Consider the following 21,320-nt stretch of genomic DNA (forward strand, 5'->3'; position numbering starts at 1 on the left):
GAGGGGTCGCTTGCATACGTGACCACTCGCAATGAGGAACCTGACCACCCCGCGTTGAGAAATATCGCCGGGATATTTATTTGCCATGCTCGCGCTCGCCAATTTGATGTTCACGATCGCGAACGAGGAAAATTCTCGCCAAAAGGTTGATTTTCTCCTTTCGCGCTCGCCAACTTGATGTGGGTGAACGCGAGCGAGGAAAAAAACTCCGCTCCGCCAGCGAAGCAGAGTTTTTGGGAACTCCACGAGCTCCGCGTAATGCGGAGTGTGGGAAACTCCGTAAAGTTTATGGAGTGGAGTTCATCGCCCAGGCCTAATGTTGAATGGAAAATTTGTAGGTGGTAACCATACTTGAATCTTATAGGCCTACACATAAATAAAGTTCTCAATTAAGTTAGCCTAACTGTTGAAGCCAGTTTAAATGGAAAATAATGCATTACTACGGGAAGGCCTTTTTTCACATTGAATAGTTTTTTGTGCATTATGTTGTTCTTTTTTTGCTACAGATGTTGCAACATCAGAAGCCTACTGTTAGCTAGTGAATGGACACTTGTTTTGTATTAGACAACTGATAGTGAGATTCTCTTTTTTTTTTATTAGACACAAAAGCATAAAGAAGGGATAATTCATACATTATTACATAAATACATATATATCCACAAATATGTTGACTTCCTTAGTTCATCAGACAACTAAAAAAAATGATGTTCCGTATCTAGTATAGAGGGGTATGGGGAGCCCCTATAGATGTTTGTCCAGATGGCAATTTCCGTACCCAGTATTCACTACCCCTTTGCTTATAGCATATTTACGATTAAGATCCTGTAAATGTCACTAATCCTACTATCGCCTCTGCCAATTATTTTAAAAATTGGAATTTAAAAAAAATTAAGGGATCTAGTAGACTGGCGCATAAGGCATTCCTTAATCGGTATATACTTAAATTGTGTTCTGTTATCTATCACATAGCCTTGTAATAAGTCTACAAATGAGAATATCTCTTCATTGTCATACAGATCTGCTATCCTATCAATTCCAGCAGGTTCCCTGTTACTGCCCATTACATCATAAATTGCAGCCGGAAAGAGCGATGAGTGCCACAAAGGCGTATACCTATTATATCTTGCGATTTTCAGCAATCTGCCAACCTTCATCCAGACCAGGCCGCCTTTATGCATTTGAAGCAGGTCATCTTATAAAAACCCAATGTGCCTCTTTTCCAATACCTAGTTAATAGAGAGAGGGTAAATCTGAATTGCTGAGAGGCAAACTGTCCTCTGTGAGCAAGATACCCATTTATTGTAATGCAGTAGCCTCATTAGGAAGGTCGCTCACCCTCTGCACAGCACCGCTCGTGTGTCCTGACCCTGCCCCAGCTGCTGCTGCTGAGGTAAGTTTTGTGCCCCTTGCTCTGTGCCCCTTTTTTCCCACTGTGCCACTTGCTCTGTGCCCCATTTTTTCCTCTGTGCCACTTGCTCTGTTCCCCGTTTTTTCCTTTGCCCTGTTTTTTCCTCTGTGCCACTTGCTCTGTGCCCCGTTTTTGCTCTGTACCACTTGCTCTGTGCCCCGTTTTTTTCCTCTGTGTCACTTGCTCCGTGCCCCATTTTTTACCTCTGTGCCACTTGCTCTGTGCCCCGTTTTTTCCTGTGCCCCGTTTCTTCCTCTGTGCCACTTGCTCTGTGCCCCGTTTTTCCTCTGTGCCACTTGCTCTGTGCCCCGTTTTTTTCCTCTGTGCCCCTTGCTCTGTGCCCCGTTTTTTTCTGTGCCCCATTTTTTTCCTCTGTGCTCCTTGCTCTGTGCCCCGTTTTCTCCCCTGTGCCCCATGATTCTGTGCCCTTGCCCCCGCGCCGTCCACTGCTCCCATTCCCACCACTGCATCCCCTGCGGCCCTGCTCCCCTGACTGTCCGTTCGCTGCCCCTACCTCCCGCCTCCTGCCTCCCAGCTGCTCCACCCTCCCTCCTCCCCATATATTGCGGCCTAAGGCAAGCCCATCTGCGCCCGTCCGTGCCTGGACCACGCCCAGCGCCAGTACCCCTGGCCCCTGCGAACACCACGACGCCCGCCTCTGCTACGACTCCAGCACCCTCCACGCACTCAACGCCGGATGATCATGCACCTGCTGCCTGGCCACCCTTCTCCTGCTGAAACTGCAGCTTCACCAGCATCCTGCCAGCCAACCCACCTTCCAAAGAACCCAACCACCTCAGATGCATCCCTCTCAACACCCGCTTTGCACGCAAACACGGTGTGGAACTCTGGGACCTACTGGACTCCAACACCCCAGACGTCGCCTTCCTGACGGAGACCTGGTTGAACCCCTCCTCGGCACCCGACACCGCCATAGCCATCCTGGAAGGCTATAAGATCACCCACAGGGACCGCACCAATGGATTAGGAGGAGGAATCACCATCATCCACAGGAACACTCTCAAAGTCTCAACCAACACCGACGACACCCTCAGCACCGCCAAAAACCTGCACTTCCAGATCCACACCGATCCCAACACCACCCTCAGAGGAACCCTCATCTACAGACCCCCCAGACCGCGAGCACAGTTCAGCGACTCCATCACCGACCTCGTCAGCGTACATGCCCTTGCCTCCACGGACTACATCCTCCTCGGGGACCTGAACTTACACATCGAGAGCAATAACGACACCAACTCCTCCACCCTGATCGCCAACCTCAGACCCAGACAACTCATCACGACACCCACCCACTCTGCCAGCCACACGCTTGACCCCATCTTCTCCGCAAGCTCCCACGTCTCCTTCAACCACACCACCGAGCTCCACTGGACGGATCACCGCTGCATCCACTTCACCTTCCGGAAACCCACCACGCACCACCGCACCCAACAAATGCCACGCCGCTGCTGGAACAAAGTCACCGAAGACCAGCTTTCCACCTCCCTCGCCCGGAACCCACCCACAGATCCGACTGACCCCGACACCGCTAACCGCAACCTCAAACAGTGGATCAACGACTGCACCAACACCCTCGCCCACCTCAAGAAGCCCTCCAACACCCACACTAGCTAGAAAGCCAGCTGGTTCACCGAAGACCTCCAGGTCTCCAAACAAACCTGCAGAAAACTCAAAAAAACCTTGTTCCGTGAACGAACACCGGAAAGCTACACTGCCCACAAGAATGTCACCCGCAGACACCACCACCTCATCAGATCCGCCAAAAGGACCTCGTTCAAAGACCGCCTAGACAACAACACACACAACAGCAAAGAGCTCTTCAACATCGTGAAGGAACTCTCCAACCCCAGCTCCAACACCAATGACATCCCACGTTCACAAGACCTGTGCGACTCGCTGGCCACCTTCTTACATCGCAAGATCACAGACATCCACAACAGCTTCAATGCTGCCACCACCCCAGCAACCACTGAGACCCCCGCTCCTACGACCACCACCCACACCAACCGCCTGATCTCCTAGACCAACATCAACGACGACAACACCATCAAGATCATGAACACCGTTCACTTCGGATCCCCGGAAGACCCCTCCCCACACCACATCTTCAACAAAGCCAGCAGCACCATCGCACCCCATCTCTGGAAAAGCATCAGCATCTCATTCGAGACAGCGACCTTCCTGGAGAGCTGGAAGCACGCAGAGCGCAACGCCTTACTCAAGAAACCCAATGCAGACCCCAAGGACCTCAAGAACTTTCGACCCATCTCCCTGCTCCCGTTCCCGGTGAAGATCATCGAAAAGGCCGCCAACAAACAACTGACCAGCTTCCTCGAGGAAAACAGCATCCTGGACCCGTCCCAGTCCGGGTTCCACAGCAACCACAGCACTGAAACTGCCCTCATCGCCACCGATGACATCAGGTCCCTGCCAGACAACGGAGAAACTGCAGCTCTCATCCTCCTTGACCTGTCAGCCGCCTTCGACACGTTCTGCAACCTCACACTACGAACACGCCCCTATGACGCCGGAATCCAAGAGAAGGCCCTGGACTGGACCACCTCCTGCCTCTCCAGCAGAACACAAAGCATCCGCCTCCCCCCTTCCGCTCTGAACCCACTGAGATTATGCAGCGTACCCCAAGGCTCATCCCTCAGCCCAACGTTGTTCAACGTCTACATGGCACCACTCGCCCACATCGCATGACGGCACGACCTAAACATCATCTCCTATGCCGACGAACCCAGCTGATCCTCTTCCTCGCCAAGGACCCCAACATCACCAAAACCAACCTCCACGAAGGAATGAAGGCCGTCACCGACTGGATGAGGAACAGCCGACTGAAGCTGAACTCGGACAAGATGGAGGTCCTCATCCTTGGATCCACCCCCTCGGCCTGGGATGACTCCTGGGGGCCGACTACACTAGGAACATCCCCCACACCCACCGACCACGCACGCAACCTAGGGGTCATCCTCGACTCTACCCAATCCATGACGAGGCAGGTCAACGCCATGTCCTCCTCCTGCTTCAAAACCCTCCGCATGCTTCGCAGGATCTTCAAGTGGCTCCCCACCGAAACAAGAAGGGCGGTCACCCAGGCCCTCATCAGCAGTAGACTGGACTACGGAAACGCACTCTATGCAGGAGCCCCGGACAAACTCCTGAAACGGCTTCAACACATCCAGAATGCCTCTGCACGCCTGATCCTCGACATCCCTCGCCACAGCCACATCACACCCCACCTGAGCGACCGACACTGGCTCCCTATTAACAAGAGGATAACCTTCAAACTCCTTACCTACGCACACATTCACTCCACAACACTGGACCAACGTACCTCAACAGCCAACTCAGCCTCTACACCCCCACCCGCCAGCTCCGCTCCGCAGACCTGGATTTTCTCTCAAATTCCTCTGGCATGTTTTCGAACTCTTTAATTGTCTTCTTGGGTTCAGTTGTAATAATAGCGATGTCATTCACATAAACCAAGATCTTGGTGTCATACCTGTTACTCATTACTGGTTTTATTGCTTGGTTCTGTAAAATCTGGTTAATAACTGGGTCTTTATACATAGCAAAGAGAATTGGGGAGCAGGGACATTCCTGTCTTGTCCCTCTAGCCACCTCTATTTTCCCTGATCTATTACCCATCATTTGTGGTCGAGTATGGGGTTTATAGTACATTGCTCGGATCGCGGTGATAGGTCGGGGGCCAAACCCTCTCTCCGTCAAAACCCCCAAGAGATAGTGCCATGAAACCAGATCAAATGCTTTTTCAGCATCTAGGAGGATCACAGCCATCTCACCCCCGTTGTTTCAGCTATATCCAATGATGAGATAACTCACCTGATATGATCTTTGGTCCACCTACCCAGTACAGAACCATGCTTCCATGCTGAGACGAGTGTAGCTATAATCCTCCGTAGCCAATTGGCTAAAACGTTTGAATATATTTTGCAACAGAATTAATTAAAGATATAGGACGGTATGAGGCAGGCAATTCGGTGGCTTCCCCTTTTAAACAAATATAACTATATCCGTTCCCTGCCTTGAGGAAGGTGGAATCCCATTATACTATATATCAAAAAAATATAATGTATTATCAGAGCCATTTCATGTTGGAGTAACTTATATAGCTCTAGGGGGATTTAATCTGGGCCGGCCACCTTCCCAGAAGGTAAGGAGCAGGGAGCATCAATAATTTCTTTTAATGCAAGTTCTTCCTCCACCTGATACACTGCTTCATCAAGGCTTTTTAATTTCTGACTTCTCACATTTTCAGCCATTATATTAGAGCTAGGGGGGTCAGCCTGGTATAAGTTTTTGTAAAATTGCTAAAAAATGTCCATAATCTCCGCAGGTCTAGTCTCATATTGGCCATCGCTATTTTTAATATTAGTTGTATTATTTCTGACACCTTTCTGTCTTGAGCGCAGGGCCAGCAACCTTCCCACTCACTCCCCCTACTCATACATCTCCTATTTGTGAACTTGATAGATTTGATCCACTTTCTCCAAATTAATCTCAGCCTGTATTATAGCTAATTTCAATGTATGCTCCCTTAGTTTATCCTTCTGCCCCCCCTTACTGATCAGGTTCAGGTGTTCTATCTCTAAGTGTGTCAGCCTCTCTATCGATGAGTTAACCTCATCCTTCTGCTGCTTCCGTCGCTGGCCCACATAGCTGTTGACCTCCCACACTCAATCCTGTGTCAGGCTGTGTTAAGGCCTGTACGTGCTCTCCACACTGTTTTTAACCTATTCTCTGGAGCTGTGTGCTGCGGGTGGCTGATTGATGCATGGTGCAGGGTGAGTCAACTCTCCGTTCTTGGGGGGAAGCATGTCATTGGCGTAAAATTGGTCCTTACTATTATTCCGAGATTTGTTTTTTAGATCACTGTTTTTTTTAATGTACTTGTTTTAGGGCACTTGTTTTACGGCAGCTAGTAGTTTACTGTAATTCTCATTTTACCGAGTGGAGCGCCATTTGACTCCGTCAGCAGGGACATTCACAGGCGCCATCTTGAAAGGTGAGCAGTCCAGGTTTCTTGGACTGCTCCCATTCTCCTATTTAATGCGCACCGCTACGCCGACAGGCAGTGGATGCGTGCAGCGGGCACGCCGCAGGTGCGCCAAAGGCAAGCCCGTCTGCGCCCATCCGCGTCCGCATCGCAGCCAACGCCAGCCATGCTGCTCTAAGTGGTAGCAGTAAGTGCATCTCTAGATCACGAGATTCTCTCCTGGCCTTAAGAAGCAAACGGTGCTCGAGAACTCTTTGGGGTGACCTGAATAACTATGCCTCGTCCTACCATTGCAAAGAGTGTAATTTCAATCTGGAGGCACAGGGCAACCCAGAGCAGAGATAAGATCCCTAGAGCTCAGGGGTCGCCAAGTGGTGGGGTTAGAGCTTGCTTGATCAACTGTAGGTCATTTCCCAAACATGCAAACGGTATTTGGCTAACCCTGGTAGACAACACCTGGGATGTGATGTTCCTAACCGAGACGTGGCTTTGACTCTTGCTATCCCTCCCGGCTTACGTATCATCTGCGCTAACAGGTGTGGTGACAAACGAGGAGGCGGGGTAGCTATTATTGTGAAGGAAACCTGGGACATTTCAAATTCGGAACTAAATACTTTCGGAAATATTGAGGGCCTACATTTCTGTATAAAGCCCACCTCTACCCTTTGCTTTTCTGGCCTCTTAATTTATAGACGGCCTGATTGTGCAAATATGTATGCCCTGGAACTATGCAACCTAATTGCTCAGAAATCATTACATTACGCCAATTTCATACCCCTTGGTGATTTTAATCTCCATGTGGATGATCCCACTTGCCCACAGGCCTCTCAGCTAGTAATGTCTCTTAGTGGAACTAACCTCACTCAACATGTAAATGCCCCCACACACAGAGCTGGCCATACTCTAGACCTAATCTTCTCCAACATTCCGACTATGGGAGCCGAGGTCCCTCAATGTTTGGTATGGACGGACCACTACATGGTCCCTTTCTTATTCACCTCGGGGAACATCCATCTAGAGGGAAACAAACAGACGGTTGCTTTGAAGGAATTGGAATAAGGTTACAACAGACAGCTTGGGTCCTATGCTCCTAGCAAGTGGTACACCAAGCACTGGCAATCCAAATGAGGATGCAATTGTGTTCAATACAAGGATTACCTCTGCTGTTGATACAGTGACCCCTCTGAGAGCAGTTAGGACCGTGAGAGAGTCTCCATCAGCACTCTGGTTTTTGACGGAACTTAGAATTGAAAGAGTGGGTGTAAAAGTCTTGAACAGCTTTGGAGAAAAGATTACTTCTCAGAGGCCAAGCTAGCATATAAGGAAGATTTAAAAAAAAAAATAATAATGATGAGGGCAGCTAGAAGAGAATTCTTTATCAAGCACATTGAAAGTGTGGAGTTTTTGAGCAAGGAGATCTTTAGGATCGTAAGTCCTTCACCAGTCCATCAGTTCCTGAGGGAAAGATCTGGCCCTCCCCTTCCATATGTACTGACCTCTCTAACTTTTTTGAAGAGAAAATCCGGAAAGTGTATGCCTTTTTTAAGGCTGGAGAGCATATGGCGGTACCTCAGCTAGCAGACAAAATTAAACATGGTAGAACTCTTTCCGAGTTCTGCTCTATAACCCTACAAGAATCCATGGCCAAAACCTTAAAATGCAAGTCTGATTCCCCGTCAGACCCCTGCCCACCCAAGCTCTTCAGATCCATGGCTCACTGGATCTTCCCTGATATTTGGAAGCATGCTTTTTTGCTCCCATGTCTGAAAAAAATGACATCTTACAGGATACTCAGTCTGGCTTTCGATCAGGTTACAGTACTGAGACAGCTTTGGTGGAGGTGGCGCGGTAGATGCAGCTGAATCCGCAATGCTGATCCTTTTAGATTTGTTGGCGGCCTTAAACACGGTTACTCACCACATTCTTGTGGACAGACTCCAACAGGTAACTCTGCAGGTCACAGCTCTTGCGTGGATTCGGTCTTACCTCACAGATCGATCACAAAGAGTCCTTCTCCAACGGCATCAGTCGGACCCCAAGCCATTATGGTGTGGTGTGCCACAAGGCTCTGCCCTTAGCCCTCTAATTTTTAATATTTATCTAGGTCCCTCTTTACAATGATTTATACCTGGCAAGTGAAAGCAGTCTCTTACGCAGATAACATCCAGTTGGAGTTTTCATTTAAAGACCGCTGTGAGCACTGGTTTGCCAGGTTATCAGGGTGTCTAAAGGACATTGCATGCTGGATGAATAGGAACAAACTTAAACTGAATGTGGATAAGACGGGGGTCTTATTCTTCGGTCAGATCTCCCCCGTCTGCGGGACTATGGTGGCCAGCGAAACTGGGCGCTCCCCCAATCCCAGCAAATTCCGTAAGGAATTTGGGCATTAAGTGGGACCTCAAGTCCAGCATATCTTGTTGTCCTGCTCTGGGAACTAAGAAGCCTTAGGAAATTCCTGCAATCATACCTGAGGAAAGTCGCAGGGTCGTAGTCCCTGCTCCAGTGACATCTCAGCTGGACTATGCGAACAGTCTGTACCTTGGGCTGCCTTAATATCTAATCCATAGACTTCAGATGGTACAGAATGCGGCAGCAGGAATTATCCGCCGGGTACCGTTCTGTCACTATATCTCCCATCATATTAGGCAACTGCACTGGCTCCCAGTTGCAAAGAGGATTGATTTCAAGTCCCTGACCTTAGCCCACTGTGCGCTACATAGCAAGGGGCTGAGTTATCTCAGACACAGGCTGCGCCCATACCAACCTAAATGTACTCTATGAGCAAACTCCCAGCACCTATTGTATGTACCCAGTTTGGCAAAGTCCCGAATGGGAGGAAGATCTTTCACAGTGAGGACAGCCAAGTTATAGAACTCCTTGCCAGCACACATACGTTTGGTGGATACTGCATTGGAGTTCAGGAAGATCCTTAAGACCTGGCTCTTTAGCCAGGTTTAGCGCCTGGCCCAGTTACCCTACCTGATCTCCGCTACAGCGTCGGGAAACCTCTGTTGAGGTAGCTGTCGTGCTATACAAGTGCCACTATTATTATTATCCTGCTTTAAAAGACTCCCAAACTACCCCACGAAAGGCAATATAATGCTTCATGTACAAAAAATTCTGTTACCCAATGCTTATATGCAAGAAACTCTTCATTGGCTAGCAACATTCTATCAAAAGAACAGTTACTCTGCCTCACATCTACTCCTTGCCCTGTTATTTCTAGGAGTAACGGATTATGATCCGAGAAAAGTTTGGGGAGCTTCTTAATCTCAATCTCATAAGCATGTTTGCTGATGACCAGAAATAATCCAAACAAGCGTATTTTTTGTGGGGATGGGAGAAGCATGTATAACCAGGATCAGGATAGTTCTTAGCTACCCAGACATCAACCAAACCATTACTGTCCTTAAAGGCAGTCAATGATCTGTATACTTGGGTTTTTCCTCCACTATACCTTTGGAGTCCAGCATTAACAGCTTCTAGATGTATATTCAAGTCCCCACAAATTATCAGGGGGTCTGACCAAGAGTCTAGCTCCAGCACTAGACCTTCCCAAATTTTTGGATTATCCTGATGTGATCCATATATGGTTCCGATTGTCAATCCGGAAGGTAATGAGACTAGTGCCCAGTGCCCCAACTTGTCCGCTAGTGTACGTTTTACTACTCCTGTATTATATTTGATATGTATGGCTACCCCTCCTTTCACGGAGGTCTGAGTAGAGCATACTACCAGCTCATATCCCCTTATTTGTAGGGAGCCTTTGTTGCTCCATGGAATGTGTGTTTCTTGCTGACAAATTATGTCTGGGTTGATAGCCTTTAATATCTTGTATACTTTTGATCTTTTTTTCCTATCATTTAACCCTCCCACATTCATTAAGCAAATACTCAATTTAGCCATAATTATATAAGAGAGTTATTCGACTTAACCATGTTACTCTAATATTCCTTGCATAACCGTCTACTTCTACTTTCCCTTTCTGTTTTTCCCCTATTTTTTAAGCTCCCATTGCCTTCTTTTGCCATCCCTACCTCCCCATATCCCCCTGACTCTCCACCCCAAGCTTCCTCTCCCCTCCCTTCCTTTCTTTCCCCCACCCATCCATGAAAGCTTCCAGACCGCGGGTCTGTGAAAGTGATGGGGTAGCACTATACCAAGACCAGTGAGACCCTATTCTTGAAAACCACATTTGTGGTAAACCTACTCCCCCCCCCCCTGCAGCCAGTTTGTTAGAAAGGAAAATAAGGAGAGGGCAGAAAAGAAAAAGAGAAAAAAAACAGGAAAAACCCCTTTATTACCCTACCTCTGGTACCCACTTTAATGCTGATCCTTAATCCTAGCCTGTTAGACAGTTGTTCTGTTCGGGCTGCCGTCTCTTCTAACCGTCCAAGTTCGGGCAGATATTCCTTTGCTTCAATCTCTGATGTGAAAAAATGAACCCAATCACCATATATCAAGTCAAAGTATGCTTTATTGGAGATTTCAATCATAAAAGCAGAATACATACAACAGAAAAAAAGAATTAAAATTCATACAACGTTTTAAAATAGAATTAAGTTTACAGCCACATGATATCAGAATACAAGACATATGTTTTACAATTTCTAACTTGATTGACAGTTCTGATTTAAGAATTGCGTGCTATACCATTTAGACAGTTAAAAAATGATAAAAAGTTTGAAATTTATCTTGGTTAAAAATTTCTTGTTTTTTTTAAAAGAATACAAGTTGGAAATATAGACAAGGGATCATAACAGAGAATAGTCAAGTGACTAGCAGTCTCTGTCTAATCGACCACGCCCAATCCATGACAAAGTGCTGGTGCGTATAATACGCAGAGCAACAATACTACTAGTAGTCCCCAAGTTTTTACACATCGGAGATAACCAAATGCGTCTTGGAGCCAGATAGACTTTACAAGAAAATAGAAAATGACCAATAGTTTCTTTGGTGGTGCCACATGCAGGATAGCTATCACAGGATCCACCTTCCCATTTGGCTACCAAATATCTGAGGGATAGTGCACCTGCTCTTAGTTGAAAAAGGAGCTTTCTGTCACCTGGTCTAGTTATGATATCCCAATAGGGTTCCAGGCAAGGATACATCTTAGCTTCTAGAAATCCTCCAGCCATAGATCCAGCGCTAGAACTATTCCAATTCCGAGAGGCTACCATCTCCCAATAAATTTCTTTCAAAGTGCTTTCAGATGGAAAAGTTGCTCCCACAGGATCTTCCCAAAGCGAGCACAAACCAAGCTCAGTCAAAGTTAACTTGAGTGATTTAAGCCACCCAATTTTGTGGAATACATCTATTCTAATAATATCTAGGAACCCCTCGGCATAGTGGGAGAGCACTGGTGTCGTCCATAGCCTTCGCCAATACAAAATCGGACGGAGCCTAACCAAATCTGTGACTGCTCTTCTACCCAGGTCATATCTAAGGGGCAACAAAGGAGAACTTTTAGGGACACCGGTTATTGCCCGGAAAAATTTATTTTCCGAGGTTTGAAGTGCAGCCACCTTCTCGAAGCCCCATAGCTCAGCCCCGTAGAGTGCAGAGCCTAGAGCCTTCGCTTCGTAAACCTGAAGTACAGGTTTTACTGGTTTGGTCAAAGATTTTCTGTGCTCTGAGCTAATGGCACCGGACAATTGGCTATGTCTAAGTGTAGCAATATCTATATGCTGATGCCATCCTTTCTCACTAGATATGTGTAGTCCTAGGTACGTAAAAGTATTCACCACCTCTAGCGGGCGGCCATTCATAGTAATTTTGGATTTAAAGCTATGATGGGGGTTAAAAGTCATAAGTTTAGTTTTAGCTCTGTTGAGCTCTAAGCCATACTCCCTACAAAATTGGTCAAAAATAGACAAAGCACACTGCAGACCGCTTGGAGTCTTAGATAAAATAAGCGTGTCGTCTGCAAACATTACAATAGGCATTTTTGAGCCAGCTATAGAGGGAGCATCCACCTGTGCAGAGAGCATACGGGCAACAACATCGTTGATGTACAATGTAAAAAGGATGGGAGCCATTGAACATCCTTGTCGAACACCCTGTTCAACTGGAAAATCCACAGTCACTGAACCCGGTCCCCCCCACTGAATTTTGGCAAAATTAGTTTCATGAAGCCTCATTATTAGTGACAGTAACTCTTCTGGTAGACCCTGGTTCTTAAGAACCAACCACAGCTTGGTCCGGGGAACTAGGTCGAAGGCAACCCGCAGATCAACAAAAGCTGCGTACAAGCTGCCCTCGCCCAGCACCACGGTCCTCCATTGCAACAGGGTAAAGCGGAAAACCTGGTCCACCGTGCTTGTGGACCGACGGAATCCTGCCTGGAAGGGTGACAGGGCATTGGTCTCCTCGGCCCAGTCAAGGAGCCTATTGACAATCACGCGCCCCACAACCTTTTGGATAGTGTCAATAAGGCTTATCGGTCTATAGTTGCCCGGCTGGGACCGGTCGCCTTTCTTGAACACGGGTATTATTACCGCACCCTGCCAAGATGTTGGTACCGCTGCGCCCTGCGCAATTGCATTAATAAGAAGATGTATATACTTACATCAGCGCTCTTTATCATTGATAAAGACATCAGCTGGGACACCATCAAGTCCTGGGGCGCGTCCACCAGACACTGAGCTGAGGGCCATCATAATCTCTTTGATACTAAAGAAATTTTCTTTAAATTGAATTAAACTTATATCTGACCCTGTGATGACTTTATTTGGGTCAGCATACTGATTTTTAAAGAATTTTACCCATTCATCTTCCGGTACATTGTTATTTGGGGGTACGGGTAAACCCGAACTTCCCCACTTAACGATGCTCCAGAATAACCTGGAATCATTCCTGTCACTAGCTATCTTTAGCTCAGACAAATGATGCTCATCCCAGGCTTTCTTTGCCTTTGATATACTAGCTTTATATTCCTTTCTAGCAAACCGAATGGCAGTAGACTGCCTCCCCTTTATGGCGGTTCCTAGAGCTAGTCGAGCATCTCTACATTGGTCATTGTACCACTTTGCAGGCTTTGGGGCTCTCTTTCCTTTATTTTTCACAGGCTTAAGGAAGTGGTTTTTTATTGCACAAAAGAGGGAGTTGTGTATTTCGACTACTCTGGCCAACCCAGTGCTAGATGAATTAATATGCTCAATGGCTAGTATTTCTTTATCTACTTCGCCGCTGATGTTAGCAATGGCCAGTTGGTTGGTCACTATGTTCGCCCACCTTAATCTGCGCATATCATTAGTGGGGACAGTCAAAGGAGGGGCAAGCTCAATCGGGCCAATGGTCCTGTTGGTGAAAGACCACCATTTGTGATCTGCACACAGGGGGTTGTGATCACTCTCACTCCTCCAAACAACCTTCATGTCGCAGATAAACCGCCATAGTTTAAGACTGCATAAAACATAGTCAATTCTACTTTTGTGTAGCCCGTTATCAAATATACTAGACCCATTTTTATCACTTCGAGTCCTCCCGTTTAGAGCTCTTAAGCCCTTTTCATAGCAAAGCGCATTCAAACTAATCACATCATCGGTCCAACGCACAACCGATTTGAGCTCCAGCTTGGGATCTCCCAATTGCCGATCTTCTTCGTCCCCAAGAAAATCGTCTTCACTAACTAGGGGTTCGAATGTTCTGTTAAAATCACCCGCAATGACAATGTTATTGTTTAGAGAGTGAACATCAAGGAGACGTCCCAAGGCCGCTAAAACCTCAGATCTCCCTCCCCTGTTACTCCTCACATAAACATTGTAAATATCAAGCATTCCCAATTTGTCTAAGTTCATTCTGATTAATTGTATGTCTCTATGTCTGGTGTCAATGGCTTTGACAACTAACTTTAGACTCTGACGGACCCATATAGTTAATCCACCCATAGGTCTCCCCTTTAGACCTTTTAATGCAGGCACAGAGTAATTCAAATATCCCTGAGCAAAAGATGGTTCACATAGCCAGGTCTCGTGAAATATACATAGGTCAAAATTATTAAGAAAGCAAAGCCAATCATCATATATCAGTTTAGAGGCCAGCCCAGCAATATTCCATGAAAGTAGCTTCCCCATATTATCCCCAGTGCCAACCGGGGGGTTAGTTAATAAAGGAGGATCAAGGGAAATAAGGGGATTAATACAAATACCAACACTTGTTTCTAGTGGTAAGTTTCCTAACTCATTGGGAGGGGAAGGTAAATCAAAAGAAGTCTCTTGGATGTCTATCATTGAGCCCTTATGGTGATTATGTCAATCCACTTCTTAAAGATTTGCTAGAACCTCATAGCGGTTTCCAAGAGAAATGACAGAATTGGACTGTTTACAAAGTGGAACCCCTGGATTAGCAGTGGGAACTATTTGAGTTCTTGGGTAAAAATAAGTAAATTCCCAGGTAGAAATAAAAGACCTCGCATTGTTCATATGCCAATTAAGAATATGGCTGACGGCTCTGGGATCTCTGAAATTAATTATAACAATATCCCCGTTTATATTCTTAGGTATGTTTCCCAACCAAGAGAGACGCCGTACATGTAAAATTTCGCCATTTATATACAAAGGAAGAGGGCGATTCTGACCGAGCCAATGAATAACTTTGTTTTTTAACTGCGAGTAGCCTTCGGTTGTCCCCTCTTTTAATGCTGGGACTCCCGCAAGAACAACCACAAGGGGAACTGCTTCAGGTGGCAGTTCTAATTTAAGCCCCTTGCGTTTCTTTACAGTAGGAGATGGAATTTGACCTTTTTTATCACGTGTTGTACCAGATTGAATTAAGTTATCTTACCTCAGAGACTCTCTATCTTTATTTGAAGTAAAGTGTTGCAATGATTTAGAGGTAATGACTCTTCCTATGCTTTTATTATTTAGATTGTTAATACTTGGATGATTTTGAGGAATAGAGTTTAGAAATGGTACAATGGGGGGCGGTACAACAGGTGCTGTAGTAATAGGGGGCGCCATCACTGGCTTTGCAAAATTCTTGATTAATTCCCTGTTATTACCTATTAGCGATTCTACATTATCAAGTCTATTAACTATTATTTTTAATCTCTCAAGAATAGGTAAGATGAGAGATCTAAATAGCTGTTCAACATTACCCAATACCTCCGCAATAGATATATCATTTGGTAAGCAAGGAACGGCAGTAACTGGGAGAGATGTTTTATCGGTATAAAGATAGAATATCGACGGGAAAATATCGACTAGCATTAATATCGTGGTAAGAATATCGACTGTGAAAAATATCGTAATAGAAAATATCTTTGTAAAAAATATCGTTTCTTGAGAATGACAAAAATATCGTCAAGAAAAAATATCGATGAACAGAGTATCGTTGATCAAAATGTCGTTTCATATAATATCGACAGAAAAATATAAGTTGTTATAAAATTTATAAAAAAATATGTATTATGTTTTTAAAAAACTTACAAAACTCCTACTAGTATATGTGTTAAAAAATATTTTCTACAAAAGAATTGTTAAAATGTTAGTAGCGGGTTATTGGTATTATAGGGTATAAGGGTGGGTAGTAATTTAAAATTTGGTTTTTACAAAATTTCTAAAATATAAAAATATTAGAAAATAATTAAGAAATCGAAATTTTAATTAGAAATTTCGATTTGTTCACGAAATTAAATTTGTAATTAAATTTTAAAATTCCCCAAAAAATTTTTAGGAGCGGGTTATTGGTATTATAGGGCATAAGGGTGGGTAGTAATTTAAAATTTGGTTTTTACAAAATTTCTAAAATAAAAAAATATTAGAAAATAATTAAGAAATCGAAATTTTAATTAGAAATTTCGAATTGTTCACCAAATTAAATTTGTAATTAAATTTTAAACTTCCCAAAAAAAATGTTAGGAGCGGGTTTTTGGTATTATAGGGGATTAGGGTGGGTAGTAATTTATAAATGTCGTGTTTTAAAAGTGTAGAAAATATTAATAAATTAGAAATTTATCATGAAATCAAAATTTAACTTCGAAATTTTAAATTTTACATGAAATTTATTTTTTAATATTAATAAAAAATATTAAATTAATATTGAAGAAGCGTTATTTTGGTATTATAAGTTAATAGGGTATAAAAAATAATTTAGATAGAAAAATTTATATTGTTTACTAACCTGCACATTTCCTGACTTATGTTGGATTGGAGTTAGAATAGTAATTTGTTATGGTTTACTATCCAGCACTTTCCCCGACTTATGTTGGATTGGAATTAGAATAGTAATTTATTATGGTTTACTATCCAGCACTCTCCCTGACTTATGTTATGTTTGGAGTTAGAATAGTAATTTATTATGGTTTAATATCCAGCACTCTCCCTGACTTATGTTATGTTTGGAGTTAGAATAGTAATTTTTTATGGTTTACTATCCAGCACTTTCCCTGACTTATGATGGATTGGAGTTAGAATAGTAATTTATTATGGTTTACTATCCAGCACTCTCCCTGACTTATGTTATGTTTGGAGTTAGAATAGTAATTTATTATGGTTTACTATCCAGCACTTTCTCTGACTTATGTTGGATTGGAGTTTGAATAGTAATTTATTATGGTTTACTATCCAGCACTCTCTCTGACTTATGTTATGTTTGGAGTTAGAATAGTAATTTATTATGGTTTACTATCCAGCACTTTCCCTGACTTATGTTGGATTGGAGTTTGAATAGTAATTTATTATGGTTTACTATCCAGCACTCTCTCTGACTTATGTTGGATTGGAGTTTGAATAGTAATTTATTATGGTTTACTATCCAGCACTTTCCCTGAGTTATGTTATGTTTGGAGTTAGAATAGTAATTTATTATGGTTTACTATCCAGCACTTTCCCTGACTTATGTTATGTTTGGAGTTAGAATAGTAATTTATTATGGTTTACTATCCAGCACTTTCCCTGACTTATGTTGGATTGGACTTTGAATAGTAAATTATTATGGTTTACAATCCAGCACTTTCCCTGATTTATGTTGGATTGGAGTTAGAATAGTAAATTATTATGGTATACAATCCAGCACTTTCCCTGACTTATTTTGGATTGGAGTTAGAATAGTAATTTATTATGGTTTACTATCCAGCACTCTCCCTGACTTATGTTATGTTTGGAGTTAGAATAGTAATTTATTATGGTTTACTATCCAGCACTTTCCCTGACTTATGTTGGATTGGAGTTAGAATAGTAATTTATTATGGTTTACTATCCAGCACTTTCCCTGAGTTATGTTATGTTTGGAGTTAGAATAGTAATTTATTATGGTTTACTATCCAGCATTTTCCCTGACTTATGTTGGATTGGAGTTAGAATAGTAAATTATTATGGTTCACAATCCAGCACTTTCCCTGACTTATGTTGGATTGGAGTTAGATTAGTAAACTATTTTGGTTTACAATCCAGCACTTTCCTTGATTTATGTTTTGTTTGGAGTTAGAATAGTTAATTATAATGGTTTACTATCCACCATTTACCCTGACTTACGTAGGATTGGAGTTAGAATAGTTAATTATTATGGTTTATTATCCAGCATTATCTATTTACTATTTTTAATAAGAATAATATATGTCATGTTGTAATATTCATTTCAACAATATAAATTAAAAACATTTTTATAAAATTTTACATACATATGACAAGTTTCTAAATTAAGAAATAACAATTTTTAGATCTTTTTTTTTATTCATAGTTTAATTTGTTACTGCAAAGATTTTGAACATTTTATAAAACATTTAACATAATTTTTGTTAACAAATTATATTGCAGTTTTGTACATAAATACAGTTTCAATTATGCATACATTAGTATATTAAATTTTAATATTTTTTATAAAAATGTAATATATTACATATTTTTTATGACATTGATTTTATCACGATATGTACATAACATAAATTTACATTTTTTAACATCTGAGAAAAATATTTAACAATGAAAAACATTTTTTAATATACAATAAACAATTAATATATAATTCTATTGAACATATTAATGTATATTTTACAATATTCATTTGTTTTTTAAGAATAAAAAGTAAATTATTACTAAACATGGTAAATTTATATTTAAAGGATGGATTTAGCTATTAGGTCTAAGTATGCTAGACCTTCTATACTTGGGTACAGTCTAGTTTTTTGCTGGAGATATTCGTACATATTTAATGTTTGTTTACTTAGTTTAGGGCCAATTTTAGAAAGGGATTGCTCTATTCTGAGTTCTTGGTAGCTTTGTTCTTTTTTAATGCTTTGGATTAGTTTGTGAAGTGTTGGTTGAATTCTTCCTAAAGTGGCTTGGAAGGCATTATGCCATCCTTCAACTGCGTTGTTAGTTTTAGCTTTCTGTGCTATTGTACTAGCATACACATTCCACCATGGAATTTGAAATTTAGGTTGTCTACGGTGGCCTGAACGATGTAATCTTCCAACCCAGGTATCTTCAAAATAGTCCAAGAAGGGAGTTAGTATTTTCTCATTGGTGCGGTAGAAAGGGCTGTCAATTAATAAATTGTAGTACTTAGCTACTTCTGTTGTTGGTACATATGCCAATGCAATCAACTTTTTTATTTGATAAGCAAAGTGACTGTTTGTACAATATTCAATGCTTAAGGTAGATTTTTGTAAGTGCCTCCATATACTTTGGTTGTAGTGATAATAACAACCTTGTATTGAGGTATGGGGATATATCTTAAGGATAGCTTGAATCATGGCTATTTCAAAGTCAATTATAATTCTTTGAGGATAGTAATTATCTGTTAATTCTTTGATCTTTGTTAAAAGTTCAACGTAGGTAGTATTTGTTTTGTTTGGCAGCAGAGTATAAATTAGAGGGATATTTGTATCTTGGTATTCCCCATGGATGGTGTAAAGTTGATAGAAAGGTTTGGGACAAACTTTAAAAGTCCCGTCCATCATCCATGTTTCACATGATTTAAGTTTTTGCAAATTACTATTAGTAGCAAAAAGTAAAACTCGTTTGTCATGACTCTGGTTGTCATACATTAGGAATTCATCCTCATTATGTGTAATGGTATATTCAGGATATATTTTTATATCCTTAAAACATTCTGGCGTTGGTGGAGTTGGATCTGAAGCACGTTTAGTTTTTGAAATTAATCTTTTTAAGTTGGGAATAGAAGGTAGCTGTCCTGTCACATGTTCTGGCACTTTGCTTAAAACATTTTTCAAAATACTAGTGCTTGTTTCTTGTGATCCTTTACTAGCATCTTTCAATGTTTCCAGTGCTTCTCTAACTTCCACTTCTGTTACATTTGGTGGGTGGTTATGCTCACGTACATTTACCACATTGTTATCAACAGTTGTTGCTCTACCATAGCATGCACTTGAGTAATATTTGCTACATTTCCAATGGGTCTTATTCGCTTTTACTCTTTCTTGGGTGTAGGTGTAACCCATGTAGTTCAGCATTAGTTTTCCTTTTTGCGAAGTAATGAAAATAGCTCCAGTTGCCATGTCTAAGGTAGATCTGTGGAAAATATATATATGTATTTTTAAGAACATTGAAGACGATTTACAGAGATGTGTATAAGAGCAGGAAAAAGCGTGAACATATACTTACTATGTGGCTTCACTGGTAATTCTTTTATTCTTATTTCTCTTTCTGAATTTTCTTATTTTTAAGTTCTGTAGTAGTGTTAAAGAATAATTGAAAGACATGATTTAGTGTTATAGGTGTTTGATTTTACTTTCAGAATTGTTATACATACAGTGACTATACTTACTTGATGTAGTAGAAGATGTTGGTAGTGTAGTTGTAGATAGGTAAATAATTTTGTAGAGTCTGTGGAAAAAATAATCATTGTGTTACTTATAGTATTTGGATGATAGTAGTTGTTAACATATGAAGTAAATAGTACATTTACTTAGCAAGTTTAAATAAGTTTTATCAGCTATCTAAGTAGACATGGATAAGGTAGTTTATAAATGTTTTTACATCTAATTTTTTGGTCGTTGTTGATAAGTTCAACATGTTTTGTTTTCACTCTAAAGAAGAACAGTTTTTAAATTAGGGAGTTTATCTACTTTTTGCTAAGTTCGAATGAAAAAAGCAATGGGATTTTACTTACTTGAAGTGTAGTATGACGTTTTGTAGTTGTAGTCGTAGGTTTGTATTCTCTTCTCTCAGCAAGGTAACCGTTTTTCTCCAAGTTTGTGCCAAAAGTGGTAAATTACGTTAAGTGTATAATTGTTTTTATATTAGTGAGTTAATTAATGGTAGCTTTTGATTGGTTCAATTAGTGAAATTTCAAAATCATTGGTCGAGAACGTAATTTCGAATTAGAAAACCGTTATTTTCGTAAGAGTTTGTTGCATCACTATTTGTTTGTTAAAGTACATTGTAAAAAGTTTTATATGTGCTTTTTTGTTTTATATGTAAATAGTTTATATGTAGAAAATAATGAAATGTGTTTCACATTTAGGCCATCGGAGTGTATGATAGTATCAGTAAATGTAATTTTTTTTAACATATATTATATATTTTTATATCAATAAGTATTAGGAAAACTAAATAATTATATGTGTGAATAGTTTTGTAAAGTAAAATAGTAAAAACAAGTGAGTAAAATAAAATAATCGTGCATATCGAGTTGGTAATAAAAAGACGATATTTTTTGTATATTTCTATAAGCAGATAGGTCGTCGATGTTAGTGTAGTCGATATAAATGTCTAAGGTAATGATATTTAAAATAAAGTCGATAATGTAGTAGTCAATATTTATGTTGTAGATATTAGTGTGAACGATATTAGGGTTGTCGATAAAAAAAAATCGATATTTGTGTGAATTCTTGTTTAAGTATAGGATGACGATATTAATGTAAGCGATATTTTAGTGACGATATTTATTTCTGACGATATT

This window comes from Triturus cristatus, chromosome 5_1, assembly GCF_964204655.1.
Source record: "Triturus cristatus chromosome 5_1, aTriCri1.1, whole genome shotgun sequence".
Taxonomy (NCBI): domain Eukaryota; kingdom Metazoa; phylum Chordata; class Amphibia; order Caudata; family Salamandridae; genus Triturus; species Triturus cristatus.